This window comes from Mastomys coucha, unplaced genomic scaffold (genome assembly GCF_008632895.1).
Source record: "Mastomys coucha isolate ucsf_1 unplaced genomic scaffold, UCSF_Mcou_1 pScaffold7, whole genome shotgun sequence".
NCBI lineage: Eukaryota > Metazoa > Chordata > Mammalia > Rodentia > Muridae > Mastomys > Mastomys coucha.
In genome coordinates, this window is record NW_022196913.1 from 26,083,959 (window position 1) to 26,098,958 (window position 15,000).

Genomic DNA, 15,000 nt, shown 5'->3' on the forward strand with positions numbered 1-15,000 from the left:
TTGTACTGCAGAAGGATCCTGTGTGTGCCGCGTTGTTCCTGCTGGCGGGAGATAGCGCGGGACAGCTCGGTAGCACAAGTACCTGCTGCATGTCCTGGCCCACTTGTCTCCTTCCCTGCTCCAGCTTCCTTCTAGCTCACAGTGCACACACCACCCCCGTGCTGCCAACCCAGCTGTTCTATCTCCTTACAACCCTGCTAGTCTCAGCTACCAGCAAAACAACTTTCTTAGATAAATATAACAAACATCTGTAATGTCACTCAAGACTTTGATGATTCCATCCAAAGAAATTCAGAAGAGGGAGGCAGAGGCAGGCAGATTTCTGAGTTCGAGGCCAGTCTGGTCTACAGAGTGAGTTCCAGGACAGCCAGGGCTACACAGAGAAACCTTGTCTTGAAAAACCAAAAAGAAAAAAAGAAGAAAAAGAAAAAAAAAAAGAAATTCAGAAGAAAAGAAGTAATAACAGTACAAAACCACCAACATTTGCATGTAGGAGGAGAAAAATAGATGGATGTTGAGTCTCCTACAAAAACCAGAAAGGAGAACTGGAAGAGTCTGAATAAAGAGGACGTTGAAATAATAGAGGAAAAAGAAAGTAATGTGAAAGGTTCCTAACTGAATAGAAGTTCAGAACTCTAGCCTTTAGAAGGCAATTTCTTGGAGTCATTTAACCAACCAAGCTGTATCCCTCAAGTTCAAATTGTAAAGCTAGAATGAAATTATTAGCTTACACATTTGCAGCTATAAAAGTGTATAGATTTAATGAAGGTGTGGCAGGGGCGGTATAAAAACAAATTACTCGACACAGTGACAATGGAGACAGGAAGAATGAGCTCACAAGCTTAGATATTAGCAAAAAGAAGAAAAGCCAAAGTGGTGGAGTTCTTGGATATGATTGCAAATTATGCAAGTGTAAACCCAATATGTCTCAGGATATAAGTTATCCTGTTTTATTTGTTCTTAGAGGTGATGAAAGCCAGTAGTTTGAAATCAGCAAGAATGAAGAGAACACTACATGCTTTGTAAAATTAGTAGCTAAAAGGAGTTATCAAATGGAGACTCAGAAAATACAGTGTGTGACAGTGACAAAAGCTTTTCAGTTTTGTTTTTTAAAGGATCTCAGGGAGGACTCCCAGAAGCATTCCTATTTCCTGTGCTCATCCCTTATCTCATCTGTGCTCCAGATAAAAGAACCTAACATTGGTGTAGACAAGTAGGACTGCTAGTATCTTCCACAGATAAGAACCTTTTCTCAAATAACCCCAGCATTCAAGGGGCTAAGGCAGGAGAATTGTCCTGAGTTTGAGGCTACCCTAGAATAGAGAAAATGTCTGAAATAAATAAATAAATGAAGGAAGAGAAGGAGGAGGAAGAGGAAGAGGAAAGGAGGAGGAGAAAAGGGAGTTGGGGGTAGGGGGTTTTCAATGAAAATATCACTTTTGCCAGGCAGTGGTATCCCAGCCCTTGGGAGGCAGAGTCAGGGAGATCTAGAAGTTCCAAGCCAGCCTGGTCTACAGATCCAATTCCAGAACAGCCAGCACAACAAAGAGAAACCTTGTATCAAAAACAAAAACAAAACAAAAGAGAAGAAGGAGGAGAAGAAAAAGAAAGAAAGAAGAAAGGAAGAAAGGAAGAAAGAGAAAGAAGGAAGGAAAGAAGGAAGGAGAAGGAAGGAAGAGAGAGAGAGAAAGAAATGAGGAAAGAAAGAAGGAAGGAAGAAAGGAAGGAAGAGGGAAGAAGGGGAGGGAGACAGGGAGGGAGGGAGGGAGGAAGGAAGGAAGGAAGAGATCACACTTACAGAAGGTAACAGGTAATTGTGTCTGTCATGAGAACAGAAGGGAGAAAAACTCAGAAGGAGGAAGGCAAATCAGAAGGAAGAGACAAGTGGGAAGGGAACAAAATAGAACAAAACAGTGATGCATGTGTATAAAGATGCTGTAGTGAAATCCATTATTTAACAGAAAGTCACTTCTCACTTAACTAAAAAATGAATATGCCTTCTGCTAGGACCAGCACTCAATATTTCCTATATTTAGTTCTTACAGACATTCTTCATTGGAATCTTCTAAATTTATTTTATGTCCCTTCTGAAAGATAATTCACGTTAAAGGTATTTCCATATATGCCCATGACCATGCCCACAAAAGCTACTGAGGAATTAGTTTAAGTAACACTGAGCACTGAGATGTCAAACTTAGGGCTCCAGATTCTTCCCTTGAATCCCCTTACTGTAATTGCTGAGCATCTGGAGCAGATTTGTTGAAGGGTTAGAAAAAGAAAGCTGGGAAGCTCAAGAAAGAGAAGTAAGCAGCAGGAATTGTCTCAGCAGAGCAGTTGTGTGACTCCCAGACCCAGGGAAAAATGAAATGCGCAGCCCTGAAAAGAGGTGGAAAGTTCTGTTGAAATTCTGAATGTAAATCCAGGTATGACGATGCACGTCTGTAACCTTCGTGCTTAAGGAAACATAAGTAGGATCAGAAGGCCCTGAGAAGTGCTGGCTCCTCACTCTATAACCTCTAGGCATAGACTCTCGAGAAAGCTTAGAGCTGCAGGTAGGCAGGGAAAACTGACTCCTGTACACCCTTCTTCCATAAAAGGGATCGAGGCTTTGACTAGCGCATTATAGTATGCGAACACTACCATTTTAATTTAGCCTATAAGACACATGTTTAAAAATAAAACAAATGAACTGTTTTGGGTCATGTGAGCAATCCTATCATTCAGTAGGCTGAAGCAGGGGGATTCCTGAAATTTCTAGGCTACAAAGTGACCCTCAAAACAGAGAACAAAACAAGACATAACAATTTCAGTTGTTAAGACAAGGGGAGGTGATAGCATTTGCCTTTATTACCTACACTTGGGAGACAGACAGATGTACATCTGTTAAGTTCGAGTCCAGCCTGTGTACTGTATGAGTTCCAGAACAAGGACTATACAGAGAAACCCTATCTTGAAAAATAAATATAATTCTTTTTTATGTATACTTATAATCCCAGAGGCAGGAGGAGCTCAAGTCAAGACCAACCTAGGCAGTTTTGCAAGACCCTGCCTCAATATAAAAATTTGAACAGTGCAGGTCAGGATAGCATGAACTTCTAACCCTAGTAGAGGGAAGGTGGAGGCTGGAGGATCAAGAGTTCAAGGCTAGCTTCGGCTGCATACCAAGCCGAAGGTCAAGCCGAGCTACAACTTGTGTGTGTGTGTGTGTGTAAATATATGTATATATGAATATAACTCAATGGTAGAGCATTTGCCTAGCCCTGAGTTGAATACTCCGTACATCAAGAGAGAAAAGAATAATGAAAAAAAAAATTCATGAGAGCAATTGCATGCCACAGACTTCCCAAAGCAAGGCAGTGTGGGAGTGTTTGAAGAAAGTGACAAACAGGCTTTCTGAATGTATAGGGAGAACAAGAGCATGCCAGAAGTCCAGTACCCAGGCTGAGACGGAAAGTGGTGTGAGAGGGTGGGTCTGTATTCTAAATTTATCAGTCCAAAGCAATGGAATACTATTACTAATAAGGTATACGTTCTTAGAAAGGTTTTTGGCGTTTGGCTTTCTTTTTTCGTTTGTTTGGTTTTTTGTTTTTGTTTTTTTTTCGAGACAGAGTTTCTCTGTATAGCCCTGGCTGTCCTGAAACTCACTCTGTAGAACTCAGAAATCCTCGAACTCAGAAATCCACCTGTCTCTGCCTCCCAAGTGCTGGAATTAAAAGTATGCTCTGGGTTGGTGAGATGGCTCAGTGGTTAAGAGAACCGTCTGCCCTTCCAAATTGGGTCATGAGTTCAGATCCCAGCAACCATATGGTGGCTCACAACCACCGGTAATGAAATTTGATGTTCTCTTCTGGTGCTGTCTCAAGACAGATACAGTGTATTCATTTATAGTAGTAAAAGGCGTGTGCCACCTCTGCCCGGCTGGGCTCGGCTTTCTTAAATAAATTGCAAAGACACGTTACTCTTAGAGACAACTTTGAAAGAAAACTTAAGGTGAACCCCAGATAAAAGATACAAATTCTGGGGGAGGGAACAGGGGATTGTTTTAGTTTTCGGTTTTTTATTTTTTTATTATTTATTTATTTATTTTTGGAGGGGAACCTGGGAAAGGAGATATTGTAAATAAAGAAAACATCTAATAAAAAAAAAAGATACAAATTCCAGAAAATGGATACACAAGGATTAGTAGAAGTTTGTGAATTGATATATAACTGGGAAGTAACTAGTCTGCATAGCAGAGTGGCGCAGCGGAAGCGTGCTGGGCCCATAACCCAGAGGTCGATGGATCGAAACCATCCTCTGCTAGGTTTCCTTTTCTTTCCCTTTACGTTGCCAGGGTAGCTTTGTCCTAAGGATTGGAGAGCAATCGGAAAGGATGGTACTGTAGAAACAGAAAACTGGGCCTTATGAAATCTTTAACGTTTTAAAGAATCTCAACATAATGGGAAACAGAACACCGTGGTGTTTATTTTCTGTATTTCAGGTTTTGTAACCATCTCTGCCTCTCGTTCAGAGCTTCTTGACTGTAAACTAACACTGTGGCGAGGCTATGGCTCCAGCTCAGTCTCATAGTTTACATCAGGCCCTGAGTACTAAACCCAAAACCAGATTTTTAAATGTAACAAACTTACCGAAGCTTGGTTAGAGCTTCGGGGTTAAGTAAGCTTTCAGAAAACTGTCAAGTCTGAAAGAGCATAGATGAACTGGAACCACCTGTCTCCGCCACGAGTCGTCGTGACTTCTGAAGGGTAGGAAAAGGAGCAGGATTGGGTTATGACCTAAGTGTTCCCCTAAGGAGCTATCACCCTAAACTTGGTCGCCCCCTCCCCGAGATAAATATATGATAATTGTGCAACTAAATAAACGTTTTGAACTGAATTCCCGAAAAAAAAAAAAAAGATCTGGTTATTGTACTGTTACTCAGAACACTAAAGCTGCTACTTTTTGGGCGGCTGGGCACAGACACACATAAACTCTGAATTCTTATAGTTCACAGATTTTAATGATTAGTGAATCACTTTTATCATGAGAGAGAATGGTTCTATAAGAGCCTGGATAGCTCAGTCGGTAGAGCATCAGACTTTTAATCTGAGGGTCCAGGGTTCAAGTCCCTGTTCAGGCGGAAGGATGACTCTTTTGTGCTGGAAGAATAAAACCTCGATCAAAACAAGACTTTCTTCAAAAGAAATAAAAATGAACTAAGTAAAAATATCCAGTGTTGGAGTTAGTAGGGAAGCCATCCTTTAAAGTTCTCTTCGCATTGGAAAGGAGGAGGGTCTTTGAACAGAGCCTTAGGATCAGGTTTTGTAGTGAAGAATAGGGAAGAGGGAAGGCCTGGCACCAGATACAGTAAATCTGCTCGTTTGTTTAAGTATAACAGATTGCCTGTTCCTCAGAGCCCTGGGCTCCAGGGATTGGAGGAATGCTTTGTGGAATACCATGTTTCTTGAAGCCTTAACTTCCAACTTATGGCTCTGGTTTTGGAGTGAGACACCTAGGAGATAGGAGAAGGCTATGGAATGGGGAGTGAATACTGCATACATATGTAACGAAAGCATCAGGATGAAACTCACTATGTATAATTAACATATACTAATACAGATAAAATAAAACTCACTGAGTTCCAGGCCACATTGAGCTATGTGGTAACCTGTCTCCAAATAACCCCTTTAAAATGATTAATCTTAGCCTTTGAGTTCATATTTCTTTGCGCAACCTGCTAGACCAGTTCACTTACAGCAAAGGTGCTGAGAACTCCGCGTTATGGATCTCGGTCCTTGAGCCTGGTAGTAGGAGCCAAATGCTCTCTTCACAAGTCCACTGTGTTCACTTTCAGCCTCATTCTTTTTCATTTGAAATAGTTAGGTTTAGCCAGGCATGATGGCCCAGCATTGGAGAGATAGAGGCAGAAGGATTACCACGAGCTGGAGGCCAGTTGTGGCTACAGAATGCCTGTCTTTAAAAAAGAAGAGAAATAAAAGAATTCAGTCTATGTCACTTTCACTATGTCCCTTATTCTAGTGTGTTACTTTTATACATACATGAAATGTAACATTTTCAAAGTTAAAGTAGGGAAAAGATAAAGAAGGTGACATCACACCACTCCCTTTCTTTTTCTGCTTTCCAATTTCTTCCTATTCACCCCAAAGAATCACACCAGTCATTGGCTTTATCCTGTATCTTTATTTTAATAGAGGAAATGATACACAAATACAGTCTAAGAATTTCTTCTTCTGTCTGAGACCAAAGATAGCACATCAGAGACATTTACTTTCATCCTTTTCTGTTCTTTCTTTCTTTATGAGTCTCATGTAGCCTATGCTGGCCTCTAAGTCTGTCGGTAGCCAAGACTGGAACTGAATGGCCCATCCTCCTGTCTTCTGCTGAGACTCATCTATGCTGCCTCTTGTTTGGTTTTATAGAAGTGGAAGTCCCCCAAGGCTAAGAAGTGTCAGTCTATTATATCCAAATGTTCTCCTATGCTTGTCCATTCATGTTACTTTCAGTATTCTCCAGTAACAACAGAGTATAAAAAAATGAATATCTTTTATGTTGGATACAGATTTTCAGGATAAATTGTTAGAACTGAGACTGTTGGGAGAAATGACTAATGCATACGTAATTCTGTTACTATCCAGTCAAATTACCCTCTATGAAGCAGAATGTTAGTTACCCAGGGAAGTCTTGAAAATGTAAGCTTTGTGTGACCCCTATTCAAAATGGAAGTTTTATTCCAAACAACTTATCTCAAGATTGTTGTTCAGATTCCTGTTAGAAAAAAAGCTGTACTTCAAGGCATATGCACTCGTTTTTTTAGCTTCACCAAGCAGAGGTTTAAAAGCAGCATATGCTGCTGAAATGGCAATAGAAAAATATACCTAGAGTAAATGACTCCAGCAGCAGCCGGGAACTTCTATCTTTTCTCTCTGCTCACAGTCAAATCACTGTGAGTGGCAGACACCCCCAAAAATGTGTCTTTGTCATTTCATGGCCATTGTTTTTGAACTTGGAGGTTATAACCTGTGCCATGTAAGGTCCTGCCACTTATTCTCAATAAGTCAATTAAAAGAGCCACACTAAAAACGGACAGGCAAAGGAGGTATATCCAAGGTGGCCACACTGGGGAGAAGAACACAGAGATCCAGGGACCTTCCTACTCTACAGCCCTTTGGCACCACACCCAGCTCCTAAGTAAACCCTTTCAACACTTGGAAGGATGTACTTTAATCATAGAAATATAATACAGTCTATGCCTAAAGCAGTAACAATTTACAACCAGCTTACTAAATTCTTGGGAAAATTCTTTGAAAGTTAATTGGATAGCTGGGTGTAAGGCACACATCATTAATCCCAGCACTAGGGGGCAGAGGCAGGCAAGTTAGACTGGTCTACATATGGAGCTCCAGGACAGCAAGGGCTACATAGAAATAGAGAGAAACTGCCTCACACAAAGCAAAAATAAAATAAAAGAGAGGGGGGAAATAAAGTTAATTGGAATCATGTTGAGTAGATATATTAATCTGAGAAGATAAAATGTCAGCGAGATATTCATAAATATGATAATATAGCTCTCCCTTCATTTAGGTCAGCAGTGTCTTCCTTAGAAGGAGGTTAATCTGTTACTCTAACATCTTTAGAAAGTTGTGGTTTCCGTGTTAGTCATCTGGATTAGTACCTCTCTCAGCCGAAGCCTGGTTCTTGTCCTTTCCTTAGACAAGACAACCTTCAGTAGTTTGGTGTTTGGAGTGTGAACTTAGCCTTTAACGGCTGAACAATCCCTCCAGCTCTTTTTTGCTTTCTTAACAGTGCACAAGCAAACTCCCTCCCCACATCCCTTCCCACTTACAATTCATCTTTTGTTTGCTTTGTCTTTTGGAGATAGGGTCTCTGTAGCCCTAGCTGACCCGGAACTTGATATGTAGACTGGTCTGAGGACTTACAAATATCCATCCACCTCTGGCTCCGCTGTGCTAGGATTACAGGTTTGAGCCACTACGCTTGGACTCACAATCTTCTCTCTGACTCTGTCTCTGTCTCTCTGTTTCTCTGTCTCTCTGTCTCTCTGTCTCTCTCGACAAATTTTAAAGCTCTTAATATTTATTTGATGTTGTTTATTAAGCTTATGCACACGACTCCTTACCTTTTTATTCTTTGCTGTTATTTGAAACAAGGGCTGTGTCTTAGCTGTTCTTGGCAGATGAAGAGCTTTGTGTTTGCCTAGAGGGCGTTGGTGAGGAGGGAGAAAAGAAGGGAGAAAGAGAAGGAAACGAAAAAGGAAGGAAAAGGAAACAAAAGAAAAGGGGGAAGAAAACATCACTTCATTGGGACTTCACTTAACATCATTAAAGCTCAAACTGTTCTCCTCGTTAGTATAGTGGTGAGTATCCCCGCCTGTCACGCGGGAGACCGGGGTTCGATTCCCCGACGGGGAGGTCGCCAGCGCTATTTGTTTCTATTTTGGGATACCAAGGACGATGACCTTAGTCTGTTTGGTGGTCACCAAATGAGCTCTATCTGGGGCTGCGTTTTTTGCAATTGTTTTGAATCAGATCACAACACCCAGTCTGATTAGGACAGCCTCTATGACCTTTCCGAGAGGAACGTTCATTCAACGCCACTGATTCTAAGCTGGGTTCATCTATTTCAGTACCCTCCCCAGGATTCTCTGGGAGATGAAGCCGGGTCCTTCAGCAGGGTGATAGGGGAACGTCGGGAGGGGCAGTAGTAACCCGAGCTGGGCTGTGGGGCTCAGAGCCACTAGCTCACAAGCTTAGTGACTACTCCCCTTGTATCTGTAACTTTAAGACGTCAGTTTCCACGTCAGAATTTCGAAGTTGGTGAATGAAAACTATGGGAGAATCAAATCTTAGGTTATCATTTTACTGGAAATTAACTGTTTAATTATTTTGCTCTCAAAAAGTCACATTTACATACCCTCCACCCCCACAAATCATCTTTTCCTTTCTTTCCAGTGTTTTAGAAAAAAATTCAGTCTTACACATGCCAGCCAAGAGGTCTACAACCCCAGCTCTATTTTATTTTATTTTATTTGTTTGTTTGAGATAGGCTTTAATTTTACAGCCCAGGCTAGCCCAGAACTGGCCATTATCCTCCTCCATGGGTGGACCCAGGCTATACTCTTCAAAATTTGTTTAACTATATTTCTATCAATAATCTACAAGCCCCCTTTCCCTCTATAGGGCTTTAGAACATACAAACATCACATCTAAAGTTTATAGTCAGACAAGTTTGCGATTTCCAGAACTACCTTAGACAACGTTCGACTTGCCTGAAGAATAACCCACCATCTGAATATCCACCATACATCAGGTAAAAAAGACTTTTTGCCCAAACTCCATTTAAAGTCTCAAAAAAGTCCATATAATATTGGACACACATACATACATACAATTCATTATAGATTATTTAAATCATTGGGGTAAGGAGAATGCCATTGTAAGGAAAACCATAAAGTCAATAGCCAACATGATGCTTTTTAAAATTACATTTTGAAATTATTTTTGAATTTCATATTTTTTTATACAATGTATTTTGGTCATATCCCACCCCAATTCTTTCCAGATTCTCCCAATCCACCCCCCCCCACACACACACACACAATTTGAGAGAGAGAGTTGGAAATAGCAGTATTTCCTATGAGACCATACACTCTCCCATAACAACACAAAAGCACACAGAGAATTCATTTTGTGTTGGTTAACAACTATGCCCGAGCATGAGTCATGGCCTAAAATGTAGTTGATTTTCCTTCTCAAGAGCAGGTACCAATTGCAAATAGCTTCAGGATTAGGGGTTGGGACTTTGTGTCCACTTCACCCTGGGACTGTGTCTGGATTGAATTTGTGCAGACCTGTTGTAGGCTCTCACACAATCATAAAACTTGTTAGGATTTTAGACAGTTGTTTGCAGGGTGGTTATGTGACACACGAAGAATTCTGAGATCAAAAGACAAAAGTCACAGCTCTCCAGAGTCTGTCTGTGAGCAGGACCAAGCTGACCCTACCTCTAGAATAAGAAACCCTCCTATACCAGACAAGGGAACATAAAACCATCATAATGCTAAATAATTAAATCAAAGGGGTTTTGCTTGTTTGTTTTTCCTTTTTATGACCACAACTCTAAACTTCAGAGAACCCACAAACCATTCAAGTTGGAAGATAGAACTGAGTAAAGGCAGACCAGGTTTTAATTTCTATAATGATAATTGATTTATTCTGATTAAATCTGCCAAAGTCAAAATTGATGTTTGTTGCCTGAACGGGAACTCAAAGCCTGGACCGTTGGAATAAAAACTCAGTGCCCTGCCAGTTCTTGGGCTCTAAACCCATGCTTCTGTTCATCCTAGAAACAACTTAATTCCGTAAGTTTTGGGGAAGAGCTGAAAGATTCCTTGGCTTTGGGGACTACCAAAAGTCTGGCTTGGCCACCTGTTTTATCTCAATACCTCTATACTATACTGACATTAAATAGCTAGGAAAAATAATTTTTGTGACTGAAGAAAGAATAAGGATTATCCCAAGAATTAATGATTGCAGAAGCGAGTTGTTCATTAGAGACCCTTGGGGATCAGGCTGCCTTGCTAGCTTGTAGGTAGAACAAGGAGGAAGAGGTTGTGTTTAGAAATGTTGGAGCAACTGAGAATAATCCTCAAGAGAACCAAAGAATGGGAAAAGATGTTGCCGCCATTCTAGGTGTGTTTCTCACACTTACAGACACCAAAATCAGGTTTTTGTTTTTTTTTTAATAGCTTTGGGTTTTTTGTTTTTAATTTTTTTATTTCATTTAGACTCACACTCCAACTCATTAAGGACTGGATTACTACTTAACCCAAGCTAGCTTTTTCAGGTCACTCAATAGTCATTGATTCATGAACTATAGTTTAAATCCCTGTAGTATCAGAAGACATAGGCAAAGGTGACAACAGAGAAGAAGAGAGTCTGGGTCTGTTTCCCAGGGGTTCATTTGATTGGCTGATTTCAAATATGATCCATTCACCCCCCCCTGGTCATCATAAGTGTTGACAAGTCTTATGATAGATTATAGATATTTTTACTTAAAGGAACAATAGCCTTTAAATCACTGGTTCTCAACCTTCCTGATGCTATCACCTTATAATACAGTTCTTGATGTTGTGGTAACTCCCAAACACAGAATTATTTCATTGCTACTTCGTCGTTATAATTTTTCTGATGTTATGAATCATAATGTAACTATCTGACATGCAAGATATTTGATTTTTGACCCATGTGAAAGGGTGTTTCAACCCTAAGGGGTCGAGACCCACGGGTTGAGAACCACTGCTTTAAAAGCTTCTCCATATAACATGTTGTTTGCTAGTTCTGCTCAAACCATTCTGAATATCTATGTTCCAGGAGTTAGGCTTTATCAAAGGTTTTTTTTCAGGACTTTAAAGATGGCTTAATAGGTAAAGGTGCTTGCCACCAAGCATCTGTCTTGTGTTGTTGTGAACTCATTAGATGAGAAACTGATGTAGTATCCCAGGACGGCCCTCGTCTAGGGTGGAACCAAGTTCGCTATGTGTAAATGATGATACTAGATGTCTGCACGCGGGCTGCATCCTTTGCTGTTCATTATTATTAATCATATTACAGATTAAGCTGATGGCTCCCGTTTCCCTTCTGGTGTCCCTCACACCAGTGCTTTGTCACTACTGTCACCACCCCCCTACCTAGAACATGACAACGTTCTGAGATGTAGTGTGAATCACATCCCGCTCGCTCAGACTTCAATGCATCTTTGCTACTAATCTACATTGTGCTGTGATAGTGGTTACGTTCAAGTTAGATCAGGAAGTTACACAGAAGGAGAGGGCAGCAATTGACTTTCCTTTGACGTCTGTCCACCCGTAGAGACGCCCGGTAGCAAGCAGCGCAGTAGCTGATTTTCTGTTAGTTTCTACAATGCTCGAAGGGTTCACCTGTGAAGAGCAAGCAGGGACACTGGATCAAAGGTCTCAGCGAGAAAAGGGAGCGGGGAGAGGAGGCAAATGGAGCGAGGGTAGGAAGAAGACAGGGGGCAGAAGAGAGACTGGAACAGACTCTGTTACTAGGAAGGACCACGCCTTACTCAGTTCATTCCGTTCATCCATGTCAGAGATCACAGGCCTTCAGTTCACATCCCCTTTTCCAGATCATCAAATAAAGAGTATCAAAACCTGTAGAAGAAAAGTGGAAAGAGTATCAGGATCAGGGTGGAAAATGCCAACGAGAAGGTGCAATCGGGCTGCGAATTTCATTGCCAGAAAAGAGAGAACGCTACCGGAGTTGGCCGAAGTTCTACTCAGTTATTAGAACTCTTGCCCGGGATTCAGGAAATTTCACATCATAACACCGACTCCGGCACTCGGATCCAGGACATCCTAACTGCAAGTCACAGCCGCCGCCTCCCGGGAGGGACTGTTCAAGTGTGTGTCACTCCCTACTTCCCCCCTCCTCCTCACTCCACTACCACTCCCAGTTTCACTTCACACTTTCAGTAAGTTCAAATTTTTCATTCCAGTACTCTGGCCAGAACCAGGAACTTGCTCGTTTTCCTAACAATTGATTATTCCAGCAAGCCAGTACATGTGTCAGGATGGCCGAGTGGTCTAAGGCGCCAGACTCAAGCGTTCGCTTCCTATACAGAGGGTTCTGGTCTCCGCGTGGAGGCGTGGGTTCGAATCCCACTTCTGACACAATCACTTTTTTTTTTTTTTGGTCTTGCACCTTTCATAATGAAATCTGTAGTTAGCTGATTGTACCCGCTAGAAAGGACTTTCTTTAATTCAGTTATCTGACTTTGCGCCTTCTAGTTTTCTTAACACAGTATTTTGACCCATTCTTTTATTTTTCTATTTTGCGCCCTTGAACTCAAACTGACCCTTTAGCCTCAGCCATCTATACAGCTAGGAAAGTCTTTAATATGCTTAGGTTTTTTTAGTGTTTATTTCTGATTATTCCTTCTGGCCATTTGTTACAGTTTTGCCCATGGTCGATTCAATCACATAATTCACCTGTTCTGGTTTTCTTTTCTTTTTTTTGTATCTTCCAACTGTTTCAGTCTTGCTCAACCTAACTTCCCCTGTGGTCTTCTGCCACATTAAGCTGCAAGACTTTCTGGGGAGTGAGAGCGGAGTGAGGGGTGGTGAGAGAAGCACCTCTTGATATACATCTGCAGAGAACTGAGGGGGTTAGCTGTTCTTATGCTTCAGGTATTCTGCTTGCACGTTTTTCTTCGCCTCCCGGTGCGTTTTGATCTTGTACCTGTATCTTCTTAAGCGTCTTTATTGTTGATCAGGTTGTTCCTACATCTGTTACTGTTCATTTACCCTGTCCTTATTGTTCATTCGTTACATGAGGGTAGTTTCTGACTATACCTTACAAATGGGTACCATACAATGGCCGATGATATCACGCTTTGTATTGCCAGCACTTAGGAACCTTTTAGAGGAACTGAATGCCTGAGGTGGGCTGTGGTCTTACTGTATGGCACAGACGACAGTCTAAACCAGTGTCCTCAACCTGTGGGCCCGCAACCCCGTTGGCAAGCCTCTATCTCCAAGTGTATATAGCAATCCTTAAAACGCTCAGATTTCATCTTGAGAAGCCCCGCCCACACTTAGGAGTGCAGCATCCTTTTTCTGAGCACATCTTTCAGAGAATGTCTGTGCTTAATTTACTTCAAAGCCTTTTCATAATACTTTTCCAATTTTGCTTCATAAAACAAAATGTGAGGTGTTTACAATAGAATAGTATAACTAATCTATGGAATATTACATGTTTTAGATAAAGAATAAGATGTCACCACATATTAAACTATATCACAACACATAAAATAACAGTATATATTTACATATAGTACATACATAAATATGTACCTATTCAATATCTATACAATACATATTCTTAGGAATATTACCTAAAATAGTCTATGTCACATATTTATTAAACATGTACATAATATGTAAATTTCTAGGAAGATGCACAGGATACTTTAAACAAACAAGGCACCGGCCAAAGGAATTAAGGAAGTGGTGTTCTAGAATGAAAAAAGATGTATTATTCACTTGGGGTAATGTGAGAACTTCCATGGCTCCTTGTTTTAAGTCACAATCTATTACAGACATAAAAGCATATTGAATTTCAATCAAGCTTTTGAGATGAAATCTTTGTGCTGCCAAGGAACTTTTTCTAAGGCAAAGGGTGGAAGGGAGGGAGTTCTGGAATTTAAGCAGGTAGAAAGCAAGCATTGTAAACAATGAAGGAAAAAGAGAAGAACTTTAAGTATATAATACAATATAACATAATATAATATAATATAAAGTAAGCTTTCCAAGGGGCACTTCAGACCTTTTGAGTTCTTATTCTTACTCAGCGGCGGTGTTTGGGCGAAAAAGTAATGATGATGCAGCAGAAGGCAGACAAAAGTGCATGCTTTGATTGCAAGGTCAGAAACCTCTCACAGGCAAAATACCGTCGACTCTGGCGGGACTCGAACCCGCAACCTTTGAATCTCTCAATCATGCTAGAAGTCCAATGCGCTATCCATTGCGCCACAGAGCCCACCTGTAACTTGTCAACTTCCTAGGACTTCTCAGTATTTACTTGGTATCAATGCACTGTTTCCTATAAACGACATTTCCTGTTTCTGTAATACTTTACACCGAAATGTGCAACAACCAAAACACGCGATCCTCAACACAACTTTCTGTCCCAGGTGGATTCCATCGGAAATGTCTAACCAAAGATCCATCTCAACTTTCCGGACTTGATGGCACAAGATTGTAACCTCAACAATTTAGAAACCGAGGCAGAAGGATTTCCTTGAGTTCCCGTCCATCCTGGGCTAAAATAATGAGGCTTTGTTTCCAAAAACAAAAACAAAAAAAAAAAAAAAAAAACAAAGTAAAACAAAGAAAGTCACCACAAAGACAAAATTCTTATCTCATTTAGTCTGGCCTCTCTAGTTCCAAGCTTCAGATCA

General features: G+C 40.9%; 1 long non-coding RNA gene and 5 other non-coding genes across 6 annotated transcripts; 4 read left to right on the forward strand and 2 right to left on the reverse strand.

The window, feature by feature from the left end:
• Positions 1-4,230: 4,230 nt before the first annotated feature.
• Positions 4,231-4,302, forward strand: Trnam-cau. The gene has a single exon. It is a non-coding gene; the product is annotated as a tRNA-Met (tRNA).
• A 744-nt stretch (positions 4,303-5,046) lies between these two features.
• On the forward strand, positions 5,047-5,119 carry Trnak-uuu. The gene has a single exon. It is a non-coding gene; the product is annotated as a tRNA-Lys (tRNA).
• Positions 5,120-5,632: 513 nt separating this feature from the next.
• Positions 5,633-12,431, reverse strand: LOC116082547. Its single transcript, XR_004115355.1, has 4 exons — positions 12,298-12,431; positions 12,106-12,193; positions 8,138-11,956; positions 5,633-5,953 (listed from the first exon to the last, which is right to left on the reverse strand). It is a non-coding gene; the product is annotated as an uncharacterized LOC116082547 (long non-coding RNA).
• On the forward strand, positions 8,358-8,429 carry Trnad-guc. Its single transcript has one exon. It is a non-coding gene; the product is annotated as a tRNA-Asp (tRNA).
• A 175-nt stretch (positions 12,432-12,606) lies between the features above and the next one.
• Trnal-caa lies at positions 12,607-12,712 on the forward strand. Its single transcript has 2 exons — positions 12,607-12,644; positions 12,667-12,712. It is a non-coding gene; the product is annotated as a tRNA-Leu (tRNA).
• A 1,781-nt stretch (positions 12,713-14,493) lies between these two features.
• On the reverse strand, positions 14,494-14,579 carry Trnar-ucu. Its single transcript is given in 2 exon segments — positions 14,494-14,529; positions 14,543-14,579. It is a non-coding gene; the product is annotated as a tRNA-Arg (tRNA).
• Positions 14,580-15,000: the final 421 nt, after the last annotated feature.